The 22,386-nt window shown below is 45.7% G+C and overlaps 1 protein-coding gene across 2 annotated transcripts in view; it reads left to right on the forward strand.

The window, feature by feature from the left end:
• Window positions 1-22,386, forward strand: part of KCNJ4 (potassium inwardly rectifying channel subfamily J member 4) — a 143,332-nt gene that overhangs the window by 69,024 nt on the left and 51,922 nt on the right. The window contains exon 1 of one of the 2 annotated variants that reach the window (XM_069231326.1): window positions 7,179-7,222. The exons of the other annotated variant lie outside the window; for it this stretch is intronic. The gene's annotated coding sequence lies outside the window, so the exon portion shown is untranslated. Of the gene's footprint in view, window positions 1-7,178; window positions 7,223-22,386 lie in introns of those variants that run through there. 2 annotated transcript variants of the gene reach the window in all.

Consider the following 22,386-nt stretch of genomic DNA (forward strand, 5'->3'; position numbering starts at 1 on the left):
GTCACAGTACAAAGGCAGCCAGGCCTCTGAAGCTTCCTGCCCTAGAATGTACATCCTGCCTGGGGGCGGTGTCAACACCTCCACCCAGTGAAGGCTTTTGTCTCTGGACCCCAAGAGTGCTGCCTCTCATGTTGGGGGTTCAGAAACATGGGTAAGGTGGCTGAACTGGTCAGGACCAGTCAGTTAACACACCAGTAGCTGGTAGGTTTCCAGGGGGGACCTCTAAGGTGCCCTCTGGGTGCATGTATTGGTAAATCCAACACTGACATCAGTGTGGTTTCCCCAATAGAGATTTTTGATACCAAACTTCCCTATCTTCAGTGAGGCCTTCATATAGCTGTGGAACTTGTAGTGTCTAGAGCCCAGCACATGTATTTAAAATGGCTTCCCCGGTCACTTACTATGTCTGAGAATCGGCACAGACATAGCAAGAGCATATCTGCTTGTGCAAATAGGTCTTCACATGTAATATAATGGACCTTGCCTTAGAGCTGTAAGGCCTGCTGGAGGGGTGACTTACATATATTACATGTTGTGTTAGGGGACATGACACACAGGCTGTGTGCCATGGTGTGTTTTCAATTTTGGGAGCACCTTATCACACATCCTCTAATGGCAATCTGCATAAGATTCATGCTGGGTCCTTCAGAGTGGAACAAGTTGTGCTGCAGCTCTCAGGGGCCCTCTTCAGTACGCATGCCCTAGGTACCAGGGGTACCATTTGCTAGGGACTTACAGGGGACTGAAGTGCCTGGTCTCTTGGGGATCAAGTGACCAGGTGTCTTGTCTTAGGGAAAGGATACTAGCACTGGGGACTTGGTTAGCAAAAACCCAGTGCACTTCAGTCGAAGTTGTATCTAAAAAACAGGCAAAACATGTGGGGGAGATGGGGTACTGCATCCAGAACCCAGATCGCTACAGAGCTCATGTGGGATTAGAGCACACTGATGGGAAATCATGAGTAGCTCAAGAGAGCAGCCACTGTCCAGAGGTGGTCTGCGACTGACTGTGCTAAGTCCTCAATGAGCAGCCAGCCACTGAGGTATAGGAATATACCTATCCTCCAAAGATGAGTTGCAACCACCACAACCATTTTTGTGAACATCCACGGTAAGGAGGAAGGGCAACCCAGCAAATGGGAAGAGATCTGACCCCACTATAAATGTTAGGTAATGTTTGTGTGACGACAGGACAGGTGTATGAAAATAGACATTCTGAAAGTCCAATAGCACCATCCAGTTTCCAGAGTTCAGAACCGAGGGGATATGTATGACAGCACGCATTTTGAACTTTTTTTTCTCAGAAAGGCGCCCAATGGCAAGAGGTTCACTGTAGGTCTGAGGTTTTTGTCCTTCTTTGGCACAAAGAAATAGCAAGAGTAGCCCTCTGAACTCATTTGATCTCACTCCTGGCAACCAGGGAATTGACTTCCTGCATTAAGATGTGGTTTGCTAAAATTTGTCTTGGTGTGGGGAGAATACGAAGAGGGCAAGAAATGAAAGGTGGGGGTGTAGCCTCTTTGAACAATCTATAAAACCCATCTGACTGATGTGATGGATTTCTATATGCAGTGGAAAAGTCTGTATCTGGCCCTTACTGTCTGAGTTCAACAAGATCATAGCAAAATGGATTGAAGGCCTGCATCAGGTGAGGATGAAGAAGATGGATGCAGCCCCTACTAGTGTGAATGGGTTTGATCGCCACAACATCCTTTGCCTCAAAAAGACTGGACCAGATGCACCAGCTGAGATATTGCCAGTATGCTAGGCCTTTGTAGTACCAAATTTCCTGGAGGTCTGGTGTAATTTGCAGATGGCGGCAATAACTCAAACTATTGTGCTGAGGAGGCAGCTGTCTTTTAATCGTTCAAGCGTTCAATCAGCCTTTGTCCTAAAAAGTCTAGATCAATCGAAGGAAGACCATAAAGGAGCATAGATGCCGTCAGAAATTGAGTTACCAGCATCCACGCATGTTGTCTAAGCACCACGTTGGTGCCAATAATGCCGCCTATGCAACCACTGTTGTGGAGGCCGGTGCACAGTAAATATTTGATGCATCCTGTCCAGCCTGAATCATTTGGCCAAGAGACACCCTTAGTCTTCCTCAAGGGTTTGGGATGGACTTGAGGGGATGGCTTTTAGATTAACCCTGCTCATCGATGTCTGCACTTCTAGGCTTTAAGGTGTAGGTTGTTTTGTCAGGAAATCGGGGCTCCCAGAGGCTGGCCTACATTACTTGGCTACAGGTCAACTGAAAAGAGGAATCAAGCATGGTTTTGACAGAATGGCCATGAAGGTATCTGTGAGTACAATATTATTGACAAAATAGGCTTTGGTGAATGTGGCCCTGGTTGGGTGTTTCAGTCATCAATTTGTCTCTGATTTTAAACATCAGCAGAAGTAAATCTAGCACCTCAGCTGCTTGTCATACTACCATTGCAAAGGAGGCACTTGTATCTGTTGGTGAACCAAGTGGTGTAGCTCGGTCTCGGAGAAAGTCTCTAGTTCACTGGTATTCTATAAGATTAGGAAAAGACCTTCATCACTGCAATGATGGGCGAGTAGATTGTTCAGCCCTTGATCATCAGGGTCCTGGGGAATGTTTTGTAGGCCTTGGAGTATGTCAAACTTAAAACTGAATAGGGCTTCCAGCCTCTGGTAATATTTCCATAGTAGAGGAGGCTGAGGATCTGGTTAAAAGACCACTGACTGCACCCGAGTACTCTCATAGTGCGACACAGGCATGCCGTTGGCCGATGCCGGATCAGGGTCAGAGGACGGTGTTGGGATCAGATCTGGCAGGGACACGACACAGAAATTACTGGTGTTGATTTTGGAGACAGAGTGGAAACCTGCACTGGCACTGGTAGGGGCCAGGAAGTGGATCCCTAGGGGCTAGCTGGCTCCAAGGGAGGCCTCCACCTGCAATGCAGCAGATTTAGGCACTCTAGAATGGAAAGCTGTGGGGCGCCAACATCACTATATTCAGTCTTCACTTTACGAGGGCATGCTTTACATGAGTGAGGTGTGTGGAATGTGTGCCTATATGTAAAGGGGGAAATTCTGCTATCTGAGGACAATGTAACATACTTTTGGTGCCAGGAGCTAGTTGAGATATAGAAGTGCACTGTTCTTACTTGACCTGACATTTTGATTTCCTGTAACGACCATGTCCTCAGCAGGTCAGGGTGCATTGTATAGAGGATGCACTCCTTCAGGGGTTATGAGATGAAGTTGTGATCTGAGTCCACTGCCAAGTACAGTCTTTGCAGGCTCTGTTGCGGAAAAACTGTTCTTCACCCACCTACGTTGATCCTGCCATTTCTTTTTCGTATCCTAATACATTCATCCTGTCATTGATCTCCTGCCACAAGGCCGCTTCTCTGCTCCATGAGGGAGTGTGGGGTCAAAACATATAGTTCCCTGTAATGATCCTTTACAAAGTTAACTACTAGTTCTGGGTCCTTATCAGTGAAGTTCCTCTTCCTCTTGAGTGGAATGGCCTGGACCATGGTGGCTGTAGGTGATGTGTGGCTCCACATCATCTCACTGCACCAGGGGAAGAGGGCATAGATCATGGTGTGGGAAATATACATGCGCCTCCACTGGTAATGTTTGGCAGGTGTGTGGTGTGAGAAAAGGCCTCTTTTGTCATAGTTAGCCCCCACTTTTCCTGGTATTTGACGTAGTCTCAAAGTTGTTAGTGCCCAGGGCCCCTGCTAACTAGGTTCCCTTGGCCAGATCTCTTTCCCTAAAATTGTTGTGATGCATTGGCACAGTTGGCACACCTTTAGCTGCCACCATAAGTCCCTAGTAAATGCTACTTAGGTACCCAGGGCATGTGGTACTAAGGTTAGGCCTCTAAGGGCGTCAGCACAGATTGTTCCACCCTCTAGGGCCATGCATCCAGATGCACCCAGCACTGCCATTGCAGGTGGAGTGTTCTGATGCAATCCAGAAATGCAAACTCAACATAGCACACAGCCTGTGTGCCCTGTCCACTATACACTGCGTGCAGTATAGGTAAGTCACTCCTCTGGAAAGCCTTCTATCCCTAAGACAGGATGCACTATATTGTATGTGTGGGCATAGGTGCATGAGCAATATGCCCCTACTGTGTCCTTGCCAAACCTGGGACATAGTAAGTGAACAGAGCAGCCATTTTAAATAGACACTGTGCTGGACACTGATCAGTACGAGTTTCACAGCTACAAGATGGCCACTCTGAACACTGGGTTGTTTGTTATCAAACAACTCGGAATGATAAATCCAAACTGGGACCAGTATTGGATTTATTACAAAATTTACCCACTGGGCACCTTATAGGTGCCTCTGGCAAAAGCTAACTACCCTAGCATGGTTGCTGGTCAGTCACAACCAGCCTGCCACCACCAGACAAGATTCTGGAACCCTGGGGTGAGAGATCCTGCTCTCTGGGTCCCAGAACAAAGCCCTTTCTGGGCAGAGGTGTTATCACACCTCCCCCCAGGAAAGTGCACTGCCCTGCCAGCGAGCTTCAAAGATCTTACCGCCCTTGAAACTCGACCCCCAAGCCTGCTGCTATCAGCAGATGGCTGGCCCAATAGCAAACCCCCACTTTTGGCAGGAGCAACGGCAGGACAACACACAAAGGACAGGAGGAGTGGTCAGCCTCAGCTTGCAGCACCCCGAAGATGTTGCATGTGCGGTGTCCCCTCCATTTCATTTTCCTCTATCTTGCATGGAAGGAAAATAGTCTATAAGGCGTAGCGGAGTGACTGCTGACCACAGGAAGTGGTCACTTAGTGGGTTTACCCATCCTAAGGTAGATGACCAATTGGTCACTACTAGGTACTCCCTTAAACACCCACTAAATACAGTATTTAAAGGGCATCACTAGACCAGAGAATCAGATTCCAAGGACAAAAGAAGACCAGCACAAAGAAGACTCAAGGCTCGAGAACTGAAGACCTGCTGCGCCAAGAAAAGGCGCCAAACCCTGCCTTCTGCACCCAGGGCTTGACAATCACTGCTAAGGGGTTGTTTGGGCACTGGACGGACATTACAAACCCCCAAAGGACCTCCACATTTCGAAAATCACCAAAGATCTCCCTCCAAGAGTGAAGGCATGACTCTCCTGCAACCAAGGTCAAAGACCTAGTAAAGGCCACTTCACTGACCGACTGGTGACCTAGGAACCGGACACCGCAGCCAGACCAAACTGCACCCAAACGACCATGAGGACAAACCCTGCAAGTGTGCCAGGTTTGGTGGCACTGTGACCTCTAGTGGCCAAACCATGCAAATGCCCTTGGTAGTGGTCACCTCACGTCGAACACCCAGAAGGACAGTCCACTCCAGAGAGAAAAAGGACCAGGAGGAAGCCAAGGGACTTCAGAAGACACCAGGACCACCCATCAGATTGCCCCTGCTGACCTGCAAGCGACCCTAAAAGTGACCTACCTCCTGCTTTCAAGGGCACCTTTGCGCACAGCTCCTGGCTCACAGATTCGCTCTGCACCCGGCCGCCCTGTGCCCTGCACCGAAGAACCAGCTGTGCCCTAAGGGTCCCCCACCCCCTGCAACATCGACACTCCAAGAGACCCCACAGACTTACCTTGAAGTCCAACAGTGCAGTGCTTTTCCAAGTGGTCCCCCACAGTGGCCCGGCACCAGCTCCAACGACTTTCTGCAGCTGCTCCTGCCAAAACCGGGAGCCACACAAACTTCACCAGCTGGTCCATAGTGTCCATCGATGACCTTGACTTACCTGCAAGAGGAGACATTGGTAAACGCATTGCCTGATTTTACATGCATTTTTTAAGTTTTTCTCCCATTGATTCCCATGGTGCGTAACCACGCACAGAACTGAGGCATTTTCTAAAACTTTAAAAATTCAGAACTTAAAAAGGACTTACCCAATTTTTATGATCTTGGTCTTAAAAATTGTATAAAAATCTGAAGTATTTTTGTAAACTGGTCTTGAGTTATTCTTTTGAGTGTGTGTCTTGCTTTATTGATACTGTGAGTATAACAAATGCTTTGCACTTCTCCAAGATTAGCCTAACTGCTTGACCAAAGTACCAACAAAATTAGAGCATTAGTTGGTCTAGTTTTTACCTCTGTAAACCCACGTGTGGCTGCTTAGACTCTCTGCACAGTGTGCCTAGCTTTGCACACTGCATAGAGAGCAAGCCTCCTACATGTGGAATTTTCCTCAGGTGATGTCTGTTTTCCTTTTCTTTTTAATTCAACATTCTACATAGTGTATGCGGTCACCTAACATATGCCCATAAAACCACCAAAAGCAAATTTACGGTTGTTTTTTTAGTCATGCGTTTCACTACCCATTTTCAAAAGTGAGTGGGAACCATAGCTCCTATTACCAGGCATGAAACTCTAGTAGAAGTTTCTGAATTGTACCTAGGTAGATACTTATGGACAAGCATAGGCAACAATCTGCATGTGCGGAGATCACCACCCATAAATTTCCTGTTGTGTATAGGCCAATAGTGTATTAAATAACTTTGCATCTTGTGAATGGTTACTTAACAGCAGCTCTTCCCTTCTATAGATTAACTCACTGATTGAGGAGCACTAATGAGTCCTTGCTGGTATCGCCCACTTTCACACTTTCTTCGATAGGAGGATTTTTTTTCAAAAATAATTTTGCAAAAACATATATCAGTCTCCTCGAGAACTTAAAATCAGAAAAATTATTGGAAAAGTTCAAAATGCAACTAAGTCCATAGATTATTAGGCAATTTCAAAATGCAGTTTAGTGGGCTTGGCCACGGCAGCGACCATAATGGCTGCTTGCTGGTGAAGCACCAGCGATCGCAGCCGATTCCCACTACGAAGAGCGAGTGCCGAGCCGCCGCTGAGACCTTCTGTTGCAGAGATGGCCACCTGAACATCGGCGGACCCCGGCTGCGGTCCTCCATGCCGTAAATGCGGAATGCGCACCCTGCAGTGGGCGGCCAGTCCAGCGCCCTGACCTCGCCTCGGAGGCCCCGTGGCAGCAGGGGGTGCAGGCAAACCTGAGGCCGCGGGCGAACGGGTTGCAGGCAAACCTGAGGCCGATACCATCTGGTCTCGTCGGTGTCGCGGGCCTGCCTGCCTCACATCTCCTCAGCTCCTTAACGGGATTGGCACGCAGCAGGACCTGAACTACCCCAGTCTTGGGAGTCGGCGTCAGAGGAGACGAGACCGTGTAGGAGGCCTGACGTCTGGGCCCAGGGCCGGTGAGTGATCACTGTTGCTGCCTCCTCTCTTCCTTCTACACAGCATCTCGTGCTCTACAGCTGACCACCGCTGGGGGTGGCAGACCCAGCAACCTCCATTCTCGCTGCTTGTGGCTTGTTGGGCCGGTCTCAAGCGGGGCCATGTGGAACACTTTGCTGCTTCGCCGGCTGTTGTGGCCCCTAATCTGCCAATGGGACCTACACCATTTATCAGTCACCTGCCTGGGAAACAGCTACTGCTCCCCCTCGGGTAGTTCATCAACAGGGGGTGCAGCTCCTCGGCACATATGTTCACACCTCTCCTATGACCTCCTACTTTGCATTTGCAACCTCTGCTCATCCAGTGACCTGGAGGCTGGCTGGTGATTCCCTTGCTCCCACCCCGAGGTGGGCATTCTCTGGGACTTCATACTACTGATCTGGCAACTGCAGCGCGACCCCTTGGCTGGTTTACCCTGCATACTTTATTATTGTTATACAGGGGCCACCCAGATACATTGTGATACTGTTCTAGGGATCTGTGCCCTACGCGACTCACTCACCCCATCCTCTGCTCTAGTCACTCATCAAAATAGGCCACGTAGACCCAAAACAGAACAGATTCCTGTTTGATCACCCTAAACCACCATGCAGACCAGATGCCCAATCTGACATCGATCATCCCCCTGACAGAGGAGAATATCCTAACTCCTATAGCAGCAGGGCTGCAATATTGGAAGAGCTCAGAGCTGGTTTCTGCTCTATTGATGCCCGATTTGACACTCTCACCGGCCACATCGACTGCGTGGAAGAGTGCTTAGATCGTCAGAGGGTCAGGATTGAGGCAGCAAAGTGTCACATATCCACTATTGAGGATGGGGCTGGCTCCATGGTGAAGTGCTTAGGTAAGGTGGAGCACTTCGTGAAAACTGAGGCGATCAAAAATTGTGATTTAGAGGTGCGTTGCACAGGAACAATATCCGCATTGTAGGAATCGCTGAAACCACCAACATGGGCAGAGCGGATACATTTGTTGAGAATCTCCTGGAATGACCTGTTTGATCGCAGTAGCTTCTCTCCCACTTTTGTGATTGAGAGTGCTCACTGCTCTCTCAGCCCCCAGCCACCAGTGGGGGCCCCACCACGGCCGCTCATAGCTCACCTACTAAAATACAAAGATAGAGATACAGCACTCCGTCTGGTCCTCGAAAAAGATCCACTACAATATCAGGGATCTGCTGTGTCTCTCTATCCGGACCTCACCAGCACGGTTCTGGAGGCCCGCCAGAAATAATCCAGTGTTAAAAACTCACTCCTGAAAATTGGTGTCAAATATGGCATGTTATACCCAGCCAGATTACGTGTTGGGGTCAGTTGTAAATTCCGCATGTTCGACAGCCCGGCGGAGGTTTAGGACTTCTGCTTGACACACATAACTGACCGGTCACCCAAGCAGAAGACGCCAGACCATGCTGTCTACCCGACATCTTCAGCGACCTCCCATCCTGGTTGACGGCCGCTGCCCATCAATTCTCTGTTGGTTTCTTCTGGCTACCTTGCATTTCGTGACTATGGACAGGGCTATATGGTGGCCTTTGTTTTTTTGGTTATTATATTATGCTTTGCAGGCGGCGCACAGCCTGCGATTTCATGCACTCCACTTCAGGTCTCCTTAAATTAAGCTGTATCGTTTGAATCATTGCCTCCCCCCATCGTGAATACTGCTATGTTTCTGTTTATGTTCTGGGGATTTACTGGATGGTTTGTAGACCAGTATCTTATGATATATGTAGTTTTAGTGGTTGTATGTTTATGTTGCTGCTTTTTGTCTCCACATGCTTGGCTGTTAAAATAAAGTGCACGCGCATGGCGTTTGCCGCTTCGCCATCAAGCTTATCATGCCTACGCCCTTTAACACCGTTGAGGTCCAAGGCCTCACATAGAACATCCGAGGGTTAAACAACCCTTGGAAAGGGAAACAAGTTCTGGCATTCTTCGCCAGACATCACATAATGCTAGCCTTCCTCCAGGAAAACCACCTATCCCCTGGGGGTTTGCCTGTACCTGGGGACAACATCGGAGTGTGTACTGTAGCACATACCTTTCACATACTGCTCTCATGTTTCAGATATGGAGGGCTGTTATCTTCTTGTCCACGGCATATTAGCGGGCAGTAAATATATATACCCCCAATGTGGACAGTCCCCAGTTTTTTCATAATTTAACAACCCTCATCACTCGTATTTCTGCCGCCCTTACCTTTTTTGAGGGAATCTTTAATATAGTGCATAATCCCTCACTAGACTCAACTGGGTCAGCTATCAGCCTTAAACCTTATTCACTCCAAGCCCTTCAGGAGGTCTTAGCTGATCACCACCTACTTGACGCTTGGCGCAATCACTATCCATCAGAGGCTATACTTATTATTCGTCCCCCTACTGTGAGAAGGTAGCCTCTTTCTAGCATTGTTACCCCCACTTTTGGCCTGTTTGTGAATATCTTTCAGTGTGTTTTTACTGTCTCACTGGGATCTTGCTACCCAGGACCCCAGTGCTCACAGTGAAAACCCTATTTGTCAGTGTGTTTTGCCTGTCTCACTGAGATCCTGCTAGCCAGGACCCCAGTGCTCATAGTTTGTGGCCTGAATGTGTATACCTGTGTAGTGCCTAACTGTGTCACTGGGGCTCTGCTAACCAGTACCTAAGTGCTTATGCTCTCTTTACCTTTAAATTTGTCACTATACGCTAGTGACCACTTTTACCAATTTCAATTGGCACACTAGAACACCCTTATAATTCCTTAGTATATGGTACCTAGGTACCCAGGGTATTGGGGTTCCAGGAGATCCCTATGGGCTGCAGCATTTCTTTTGCCACCCATAAGGAGCTCAGACAAACCTTTACACAGGACTGCCACTGCAGCCTGGGTGAAATAACGCACATGTTATTTCACAGCCATTTTCACTGCACTTAAGTAACTTATAAGTCACCTATATGTCTAACCTTCACTTGCTGAATTTTGATAGTAAAAGTCTGGCAAAAGTCATTGCGACCCACCTGGCACTTCTGATGGAGCATATAATTTCCCCCCTTCAGACTGATTTTGTGCCACCTTGACCCCCATCCATAAATTTACCTACAATATTTGCACTATTGAACCAACTCAGTCTTACTCTTCAGGCAGCTGTCGCCCTTTTGGTCACAGGGAAAGCCTTTCATTCCCTGGAATGGCCGTTCTTGAGGGCGTCGCTTAATAAGATAGGATTTCCAGATTTGATTTTCCTATTTATGCTAACCCTTTTGCCCTCTTGCGGGTCAATGATCATATCACAGATGCCTTTTATATCTCCAGGGGGAACCCGGCAGGGTGCCCCCTTTTCCATCTCCTATTTATTATTGCCCTGGATCCTCTGATTCGGCATCTTCAGGAGTGACATTTACCCAGGGTACTCCAATTTAAAAATGGCACCATTTTGACTATAGTACACACAGACAATATATTGCTCTTTGTAAGAGACCCCACCCTACGTCTTGTCCTGCTCATTTGGGAAATTATCTGGTACGGCACTCTGTCTGGTCTGTTGGTAGGCATAAGCCAGAACTATTTCCACTTACTGACTACCATCTGCTGCCCTCTAGAATAACCCCTAAAAGGGTGCGATGACTCCCCCAAACATTTGGGCATCTTTCTCCCCCATCAAATAGAAGAAGTGATCCGCTGCAATTAGGGACCAGTGGATCCGTCTTCATTATCTATAGCAGGTCACATTGCAATTATAAAAAATGCTAGTGCTTCCCTGGTTTCTTTCTTTCTTTATTAATATTCCAGTACCACTGAATGTCTCCTTTTACTCTACAATACTCACCTTGCTAACACGTCTAATAAGGGCTGGCTGCCATTCCTGAATCAAATTGGAAACACTCACTCTTCTCTACCTCAATGGCGGATTTGGCATACCAGGTCTGTATCTTTACTATTTGGTGGCTGAATGCAACTTTTCCTATCACTGGTATTATCCTGATGCCAGACTCCCCTACCTGAAGCCCGAGAGACATCAAGTGGATCTGCTCCCATTGCCCTCAGTCCTACAAAGGATATACTTCGGGATCCTCTGAGAAATTCATACCTTCTCTAAGACATGCTGGGAATTGTCCCAGCTCTGGAAATACCTAGGCTATGATGTCTTATATTCACCAGACATTCCTCTCAAAGGTAACCCGTGGATACCAATGACACAGAAAGTGTTGTTGTAATGCGGACTATCCTCACATCAAATCCGTACGTTTAGTGATCTCTTCATAAATGGTAAATTATATTTACATTCCATCTTTGAAGTAGGGGGCCTGACCTCTTCAGTGGATCAATTAATACGCCTTTGCCTGCATAGTACACTGAGAGAAAAACTCCCCAATTTTCCTCAAGAGCCACATGATTTCCCCCCCCCCTCTGTCTATGGTGATTTCATCAACAGATAGCACTAGGCTGGTATCTCATCTGTACCGTGCCAGTCTTTGAGGTGCAACCCACATCACGCATCGCAGCGCAAACGGAGTGGGAGCAGGATATACATCTCCCGATCACAGATAAAATGTGGCAATATTGTTGCCTGCAGACTAAACTAGTGTCATTAAATAGTCAACATAAACTCCTCCATTACAAGTTTTTACACCGCTATCATACCCTGGTTAATATTGACCCATCTCGTTCTCACCAATATTTCAAATGTCCAACTTATCATGCTGATTTTCCCCACCTCACTTGGAATTGCACCTTCATATAGGCATACTGGAGAGACATATTTACACTTATATCTACTATGTTAGACCATGTCATAGACCCTGACCCCGCCATAGCACTCTTGTGTTATGTTATTCCCCTTGTCCCACATCATAGATTTGTGGCAATGGTGCTCCTGCTTGCTAAATGGCGTATTGTGGTGTTGTGGGGCAGTGGTCGAAGACCCACCATTGATGACTGGTTAAACAATCTTATTTTCTGTGATGCAACAAGTGAACTATATGCTTTGTTGCTTCTCCCTACGTCCCGGCCAAGGGATATTTGGCCCCCACTTCGCTCCTATTTATTGATTAGTGCTGAAAGTAGCTCCACAGACACCAAGTCGGATCCTTGAAATCACCTCCTCTCCTGACAGTGGCATGGCACTTTGGACAGCTTGTATATGATGCATATTGTACTGCGCCTTCCTATGTCAATAATGCGTTGCATGGTTGGGGATTCCAGCCGTGGTATTGTTTGCTGTTGAGAAAAAATCAATAAAAACATTTTTTTTAATGTAGTTTAGTGCCACTAGTTGCAGCAGTAATGACTGTAAGCACAGAGGTGTAGGTGTCAGACTTTTTTTCAATGTCCTGGGACTGTCATACATCTCAGTGGTGCCAAACATTCCTATTGGCGTCTTGATAATCCAAAGGGTAGTATGGTTGGGCAGCCAATGATTACTCTGAATACCAATGATGATTTGGGACATTGATACTGTATGACTTAAGTTTTACCACTGATTAGCAGACACTGTATGTAGAATAGTAAAAACAAGTATCAGCGAAATCACAGAAAGTACTAGCACTACCTGGCGATGTGATACAGCTCCAAACAGTTTTAGGCCCTCATTACAACCCTGGTGGTTAAAGACCGCCAGGGCTGTTTTGTCGATTGCACCGCCAACAGGCTGGTGGTGCAATCTTAGGAATTACGGCGGTTTTCCGCCACATTGGTCCCGGCGGATTTAATCCTCCAGGGCAGCGCTGCTTGCATAGCAGACAGTGAAAAGTGCGACGGGTGCAACTGCACCCGTCGCACCGCCGCAACACCGCCAGCTCCATTTGGAGCCGGCTCCCATGTTGCGGCCGTCATCCCTGCTGGGCCGGCGGGGATGTTGAAATGGCCACCGCGGGAGTGTGGCCGCATTGGCGGCCGCACAGTGGTTACAACTTGGCGGGCGGCAGTTGCCGCCTGCCAAAGTTGTAATGAGGGCCTTAGTGTTTAACTGGATTCACAAAGCGGTTTATGAGTAGTATCTTTGTTACGAGTGCGGATTTTCTGCACATAAAAAGACCTATCTTTTTATGTGTGGAGACTTCGCACAGGTAAAGATACTACTCGTGAATCCCTTTGTAAATACCAAACAATCGTAAACTTACACAAAAGTGGAAGTTTACCGTTGCAAATCGGGCCCTCGGTCAATAGCACTTCAGCATCCTGAGGCATCGTGGGTAGAGACATGAAATGGGGGTTTGGATACAGGCTTTGTAGGTGCTGGTCTGGTTTTGCGACGTTTCTTGCTTGGCACTACAGTGCATTAGCGCCTACTAAGACATTGTTGCTGTTACTGACAAGAGCATAGTGCTTGCCTACTGGGTTACTTAAGCTACTGCCTTGGGAAGGCGCTTTAGAAATTATAGCTTATGATCTGGGGATAGCATTGCATGCACTGGGGTTTTGTAGAAAACGGTTTCAGTATGGATTTCTCCGTGCTGGGCAGTACTGGCTTAGCTTTCGTGTTCTTGTTGGTGGAGTTAATCAGTTTTGAATTGATTAACTGTTTTCATGTCATTCAAGCCCTCATGATGTCTAGTGATAATTATTTTATGTTCAACTTTCAGTAACTGTATAGGCATAAACGACCAGCCTTGGAGAGCCAAATAGTAACAAATGTAAGCTGGGGTAGACATTGAGAAACTCATTTGTTTTCATGCTTGAATCTGGATTTTTCTCGTTTTGCGCCGACAATGTTTTATGTGGAATTAGTGTTAAACCATCCTCATCTTAGAAAAAACAAGGTAAAGGTGACTTAGTGGATCTTTAGTGAACTTGTGCATAATATTATGGAATATAGTTTTCATTTCTGAATATTCGGGATCACTAATAAATCCCCCTTCATAGCTGATATTCTCATAGCAACAGTGAAAACCAAAGCGCTGTTCCAAGGATTTCCAACTTTCCTTGGATGGCATCTGATCTTTTTTAGTCAATTCTCGTCCCACGTTTTGTCCCTCCCCAGCCTCCTACCATGTGTACATTTCACTGACTAGACACTGACCTGTGAAGGGAGGGAAAGAGAACAGGGTGTAGTGAGAGAGATGTGAAAGAGGGAGGAGGGAGTAAAGATAGTGTTAAGATAGAGAGATGAGTGAGGTATGGAAGGACATAAGTTAAAGAGAGAACTGTGATTCAGTTGGAACAAAGATGCAGAGGGGGAGAAGGGGCAGAGTACATGGCGGGTTGAGGTAAATAGAAAAAGAGGTGAGATGAGTTAGAGATAGGCAGTGGCAGAGAGAGTAGAGGCAGAGAGGCGAGATGGGGTAGCACGAGAAGCGTAGATAAATGCAATGTAGAGAGATTGGTGAGGTAAAGAGAGGGGCAAACTGAAAAGGGATACAGAAAGACAGGTCAGGTGAATGGGGGTAGTGAGGTGGAGAAAAAGGTGAGGGTGGAAAGAAAAATTAGATGTAGGGAGAAAAGAGGTGACATATAGCGTGTTAGAGGTGAGGTACGGAAAGAGAAATTAGGTTGATGCAGAGGTATGTAGAGAGGGTGAGGTAGAGAAAGATGTGAGGCACAGAATGAGGTAGTTACAAGGAGGAAAGGTAGAGAGATGTAGAAAGAGAAACATAGATATAGACATAGGTGAGGTATAAAGAGTTAGTTGAAATAGAGAAGAGGGTGGAAAGAGAGAGGAGAGACAATGAGGAGGTGGTGATAGAGAAAACAAGGTTGAGGCAGGAAAGGAGTAGGGTAGCAAGAAGGTAGAGGTAGAAGGAACAAAGGAAGAGAGAGGGCGAATGGAGAGGTCTCCAGCATAATGAAGGGTGATGTAAATTGAGAGCCTAGCGAAGAATAACCCTTTCCATACTACCCCAAGTCTAAGGAACCCCACCCAAGACGTGAGGAGCCTGGGAACTACTCTTGAATCAGGCTTATTGTTCACCCCCATAAAAGGTGTTGTAAAAGGAATCAAATTCCAACCATCACTGTTTCACAAGGATGTATCAGGTTTTCAAACAGACAATGTGTGCAGCTCACCAGATCACTAACAGGTCTTCCTTAGTGTAGTCTACACAGGCCTACATGGGACATTAGTTAACATGCTTCATCATATACAACGTCAAGCAGTTAAGTTTGCTCTCATTTGTAACGAATGGGACCATATCAAACCCACCATGAAAGCACTCTGCTGGCTTCTGTTGTAGCCCAGGTACAAATTCAGAATGACATGCAACCTGCTCAAAACCATCTGAAACAAGAGCCAGAGTACATCTAGAAGTGGGAAGTTATGGTAGGTTGCTGAGAGCAACCCCTAAAGAGCCAATGCAAAGACCACTTGCCAGCTGAAGGTAGAACAACTAAAACACTATGACGGATCATTGGAAGTACAGTGCCCAAAACCTGAAAACAGATGCCTGAGATCTAGAAGGGTGCAACCTAAATGTCCAAATATTTTGGAAACTGCTGAAAATAAATTGTGGAGACAATCATAACATAGATTCAATAGCTCCCAGACACAACTGCAAGTAACATCACACTTACTGTGTAACCACCCAAATATATACACCAGCTTTTTACTGTATGATACTGCGAAATGGTGAAAAGGAAGCATTTTGGCACAATATTTCAGTTTTTGTTTTTCTATAGCGCTAGTGCAGCTGCCTAGTTGACTCTTTAGATCATGTTAATGAGCTGAAAGGGAGCCGAAAAAGGGCATAAAAGGAAATGCATGGAAAGGGTATGCCCAGACATGAGAACCATACTCACTGTGCTCCTAGATGCAAGCTGTGCCTTACTGAAGAGCCCCAACTAGGGAGAAACCAGACTTAGGTTGCTTGTGTTCCAGTTCAGAGAGGGCCTGGCTTTGCAGGTTGGGTAGGACTGTCCCTGCTGGAGCAGAATCAAGGCTGACTTGCATATGGCTGGATTTAATGAGGTATCATGATGAGCAAACAAGCAATGGACTGGGATGCAGCCTGAGTAGATACAAAAGTCTGAGATTAAATCAAGCATCTCATCCATCATTTTTTATTTGCTTCAGTGTGAAGCCCTAAGTGTGACGCTGTAACCTGACTGGGCCCCGTGCTCACTGTTCTGCTGGAGCCAAGATGCACCCAACTGAAGAGTCTCAACTAGGACAAAACCAGCCTTGGGTTGCTTGTGTTCTGGTTCATAAGCGACCTGGCTCTGCAGCTTGAGTTGGAATGTTCCTATTTGAGCAGGATCAAAGTTTATTTGCATATGGCTGGGTCTAATCTGAGGTGGCATGGTCGGCAAAAAATGATGGACTGGGATGTAGCCTGAGAAATTACTAGTGGCTGAGATTAATTCAAGCATTCCATCCATCACTTTTTTGTCGAATTCAACTCATTCATACATAGGTAGTTTATTCCATACAATGATATGTTTATGATGTCTTGCCATGTTTCATAAGCGATACCATATGATGGGTAGGTGTCAACTGAAGTTGATGCCAACAGATGGCAGAAAGATAAATTCATATTATAGGTAAATACTGACGTTTGAAGGTACACAATTCATGCCAAATAAGGGTACAAAGAGGATTGCAAATGCTAGGTAGATACTGACAAGTTGGTACACTATTGACCATTTGATTGTAACCAGATAATTCCAAATGATTTGCACATATTACTATATAATGGAATGTAGATGGTAAGAAAATATCGTTATCAAATATCTACCTACCATTGGATGATATCATCATCCTTCATCATAAATATATTTGCCTGCATAGTGCTACAAGAGACTCTCAGTGCTACAAAAGAGCAAACAGTGATGGGATTTTCTGTGTAGAAAAGTTTTAATTGACGTGTATATTACACTACATTTACTGCATGCCATATGGCACCATGTACTGCTCCATACAACCATCTATGTGCTATAAGGAAGAAAATGATTACTTACTTGTAGCTGGGATTTTGCATCTTGAGCCTATGCTATATTCACTTGTGGTGCTTGATTACACTATCCAGTGGTTGGGTCTGGAAAAACATCTTGTTTTCATGTCTAAAGTTGGATAGGATTAGCTGCCCATCATATGGAATCATCTGTGTGCCAATGTATGGCATGAAATGCGTACCACCATATAGTAGCTCTTACCAGACATATGAAATTATCTGTGAACCGTTGTTAGGCCTCTTTTCTTCATAACATCGTATGGTAATATGTACCCAGCGAATGGAATGGAGTTCTACCAGCGCATGAGAACAAGTGGGTGGGTGAGTTGCAATATTATCTTTGAATGTTGAGAGTTAGGAGTTGCAAACTGCTAGATCCTCAGCAACATCTCTGAGCAAAGATTCTGTTTCATCTGGGCTGCCTTTATTGAGGAGGTGGTCATCCATTTCTCTGTGTGAGGTGGTCATCCATTTCTCAGTTAGCCTGTTGGCACACGATGATTGTTAGTCCAAGGGCACTGAATGTAGACTGAAGATAATATGGAAGACTGAGGCACTCCACATGGTAGGGAATTGATTTGTGATGACTCACTGATTTCACCATTTGAGAGTGTCTTTTACAAGAAAAGTGACTTGTTTTACGGATGGGTTAGATAGGTTGTTCTAGACTTGGTGGTTAGTTAGTGCCCAAGGAGGTTGGCTGCAATTATGTGCTCATACTGCTCAACAGTAACAGCTCTTTTTAACATTTTGCCATTAAAGCAGAGGATAGTAATGGGACCAGGTGCTTTGCACATCAATAAAGTCTAGTGTTGGTTTTTGGAGGAGGTGGGTTACTTAGCTTTAGATGAAGGCTTAAGATACATTATTGAATAGAAAGAACGTTGGTATCATCTAGAAATGGACCACCTGGGCAGGAAGCAGTTAGATCCATCATGTTAAAAGGTAATCGCATTACTCGGTGCTGTAAGTGGTGCAGATCCCAATTGTTTTTGGAGAAGTTTGATTCTAGGATTGCTGCCATCCTTTGTCCCCAGACTTCGAAGAATAATGTGTTCTTTTAAAAGGTGTAGTCACCTCTACCCAAGACAACTAGTGGGGAGATCTTAAAAACGGAGAAATATGACAGAAAGGAGATTTGGTATCCAGTCTCAACCCAATATTCTACGCCTTGTTAAGGCCTCAATAAGAAAATCTCTTAGCTCAGTCTTGGACAATGGTGTGTACACCACAGTGCAGTGTCTTGAAGCTAGGAATGATCCAAGTAAAACAAAGACTGAGATTGATAGTTAAGAGATCTCTGCACGCAGATTGGGACCGGTGTGTTTTTGCCTGTGTCTAATAAGCACTGGATCTTCCTGCACTTTAAGGTTTGGGGTTGGAGGGGGCATTCTAGAAATTTCCTGCACACACCGAAAAATCTCTACCATACAATTTAACTCGTTTGAATTTTGGAAACTGGAGTAAGAAGTGATGTACTGATTTTAGGTTCCTAGGTGGTATTTCTTCTTAAAAACTGGTGAAGAAAAGATGCCATGTGGAACTCGAAGGCATTATGAAGCAGAGTGATTTACATTATATATGCTGTTTAACTGTCAGCCAGTGAAGAATGGTTCGTGCTGGTGCCAGATGATCAGGCCCAAGAAGACTGCTGAGGGAGTGCAACTGTGCATTCCGGAGATGTTGCATTTTCATAATCATGAAGTTAGAAATTCCTAAACAGGCTTTTTTGGATAAAGCTAGGCATGACATAAATACTGCCAAGATTGTATGTACTTTTGTGGGAAGTTTAGAAAATTAAAAATTTATTTAGCAACCACAGATGATAAAGCAATAACTTATTACAATTGAAATCTAGTCCCTTGTAGAAAGTTCATGATCTATCACTGCTACTAGGTTTTTACATATGTGGATCATATTAGGCATTGTCCTAAAGCGTCCAGCCAAATCTTCATTGCTCAGGCAGTAGGTTGTGCACCATCCATCATTATCTCCATTGTATCTGGATTTAATTTGAGGTGGTTCACGTACAGTTACCTTTCAACCTCAAGGATATTGTTTATGTCAGCTTCTTTATGCTGGGCAGTGAAAAATGTGGTTCTTAAGATAAATTGGAGAAAAAAGTCGTAGTTGTAATACCTTAGGTTCTGCTATTTAAGTTAGAGCATCAAGGATGTAAATATTAACAAGCATTTGCAATGCAATGGGTCTCGCATTTGCTCGAGTTAGAGCTATTAGCGTTGTAAACTCCTAACAGGACTTTTCTTGCCACATAAACTGAAAATTTAAAGAAAAAAAGTTGACATAAGGAAACCGATTCACAGCGCCACGGGGCCATGAGCATCAGCGTGAAGAGGCACACAGAAGGAAAAACAAGTTTGCTTGCAGTCAAACGTATCAGCAAAAAACAATTAGCAGTGTAATCGGGGCAATGGCCAAGGCCATAAAAATACCTCCCCAACGAGGGACAAACGGAAACCACTTACCAATGTCATCAAAGGATTTTTTAAAGGTAAGCCCATGAATGAGTGATAGTGATGGGCGCACGGTGGGCGTGGTTAAATGCCCACATACATAACAACACATCAAAAAAGCAGTGCTTGTGTGCTGCTATGCTCAACCTAAAAAGGAGGGGAAAGATCCGAACAACTCATCCGGAGCCACAGCTGCGTTGTTCACGCAAGCATAACAACGCTTGCCTGAACAACGCAGGCCTTTTTCTCTGCCTTACCACACATGTGCTGAACAACGCACATGCATGGTTAAGGCTGAGAAAAAGGAAGATCCATCAAGAGAGGACGCGGTCAGGTAAGTGAGGTTGGGGTAGGGTTGGGGCAGGGTTGGGGCAGTTTTTAGGGGTGGGGCGGGGGGTGAAGGGTTTGGGTTGGTAGGGTTTTTTTTTTTTTTAAAGGGCGGCGGTGGGGAGTCGGAGTAAGTTTGTATTTAGCGGGGATCGGGTTTTTAGGGACGTGGTCGGGGTAACTGTATGTAGGGCGGGTGGGGGGTTCGGGTTTTTAGGGGCAGGGCGGGGGGTCAGAATAATTTTGTATTTGGGGGTTCGGGTAATTATGTTTTTTAGGGCAGGTGGGGGGGGTTTTGTGGTGGGGTCGGGATAATTTTGTATTCAGGGCGGGTGGGAGGTCTGGTTTTTAGGGGCGGGTGGGGGTTAGGTTGTATTCAGGGCAGATGGGGGTCAGGTTTTTAGGGGTGGGTTTGGGGAGTTGGGGTAATTTTGGATTCAGGGCAGGTGGGGGGTTGGGTGTTTAGGGGCAGGGGTGGGAGTTGGGGTTGGGGTAATTTTGTATTTAGGGCGGGTGGGAGGACTTGTTATTAGGGGTGGGGGGGTCAGGGTAATTTTGTATTTAGGGCGGGGCAGGTTTTTAGGGGTGGCAGGTTGGGGTAATTTTGTATTTAGGGTGGGTGGGGGGTTGGGTTTTTGGGGGTGGTGTGGGGGTTGGGGTAACTTTGTATTCAGGGTAGGTGGGGGTCGGGTTTTTAGGGGCAGGGTGGGGAGTTGGGGGAATTTTGTATTCAGGGCAAGTGTGGGGGTCCGGTTTTTAGGGGCGGTGGGGGGTTAGGGTAGTTTTGTATTTAGGCTGGGTCGGAGGACGGGTTATTAGGGGCAGGGATGGGGGATCTGGGTAATTTTGTTTTTAGGGGTTGGGTAGTTTTATTTGTGGAGGTGGTGGCGGTTTCAGGGCTCAGGGTGTGTGGGGGGTATCAGGGTAGTTTTTAAAGGTGGGGGGTTGGGCTAATTTTGTTTTTAGGGGTTGGGTTGTTTGATTTTCGGGTTGGGGGTCGGTTTTAAGGCTCAGGAAGGGTGGGGGTATATGGGTAGTTTTTAAGGGTGGGGGGTCGGGGTACTTCTGTTTTACGGGTGGGCGGGTGGCATGCGACAACCACGCATGCCGTTTCCATGCATGCCTTTACCTGGCATGCCTTAACAACAAAAAATCGTTGTAAAGGCATGCGTGGTAAAGGCATGCGTGGAAACAATGCGGTCGTTGTTCCGACCGCGTTGTTCAGGCATGCGTGGTTGCCGCATGCGTGGTTCCATCATACAACCCAAGTGAAATAAATTCACTGCTCTGACACCACTGCCGCCTGCAATTACATGTAAATCATTGGCTATTGCTGTAGTGACAGCTTCGGTGCTGTGTGATGGACGAAAACCAGCTTGGTAATCATTTGGTATTTTATTATTTTCAATGAAGATATGAAGTTGTATTCTTACATTCTGGTCCAGCATCTTCACTAGGTACATGAAATATGATATATGTCCATTGTTTGGCAAATCAGTGGGGTCTGCTTGAAACTTTTTAATGGGAGGTTATTATTGCTCGCTTCAACTCGTGTGACCAGCCAATTTCTTAAGCGTGTCATTAATGGCTGAAGTTACAACAGGGGTGACAGCGGGTACAAATATGTCTTAAAGAATTTTACCTAGGCAGTCTCCAGGGGAAACTTGACGTTAAGTTTTTTTTTTTATAATAGAAGTCATGGCTGCCATAGATTTGGTAAAACTGTGAAAGTCGAGGTGAGTGCTCCTACAAACCTCATGCAAAGGAAGGAACCTCAAGTTAAGATCATTGCTGATCAGTCTTAGTTCTAAATAAATGTTATCAATTTTAGATTTGAAATATTAGCAAATTCATTACAACGTGTTTTCGACAGACAGAATAGACATTTGTCTCTAAGCTCTTGAGTTCATTTAGAATTTACGAGAGCTCTTTTTGTAGGGAAGGAACTTGTGCCAATGAGTTATAGTAATACGCTCCTATGCTTTGTCTACAGTTTCTCAAGAACTGCTTTTTTATATGGTCAAAACTCCATTCTGGTGCAAATCGTTTTATCATGGTTAGACTGTGCCACTTTCTCTGGAAAACATCATTTCCACAGTTTCAAAGGATTAATTCAATCTGAACATTATTCTCTTCCAAGAGCACTTTGGAATCCCTCTACATTAAGTAATTTCTGTTTTTTTCTTAATCTCGGCCAGATCTTTCCTACTTAATTTTGAACCAACTATATGTGAAATAGAGTAGAGTAGTGATCAGACAATACAACTGCAAGAAAAGAGGAGATAGAGGGATATTTTCCCTGCGGAAAAAAGAAAAGTGAGAGTGTGACCTATAATACGTGTTTTGTTGTGTATCAATTGGCACTAAAATAGTCCTAAAAACTGAGGTAGACAATACAGCACACTCCACCTTGCAGAGGAACTCTCCACAGATCCATGTTCAGGGTCAGACTGGCTTGCCTCAC

This window comes from Pleurodeles waltl, chromosome 4_2, assembly GCF_031143425.1.
Source record: "Pleurodeles waltl isolate 20211129_DDA chromosome 4_2, aPleWal1.hap1.20221129, whole genome shotgun sequence".
NCBI lineage: Eukaryota > Metazoa > Chordata > Amphibia > Caudata > Salamandridae > Pleurodeles > Pleurodeles waltl.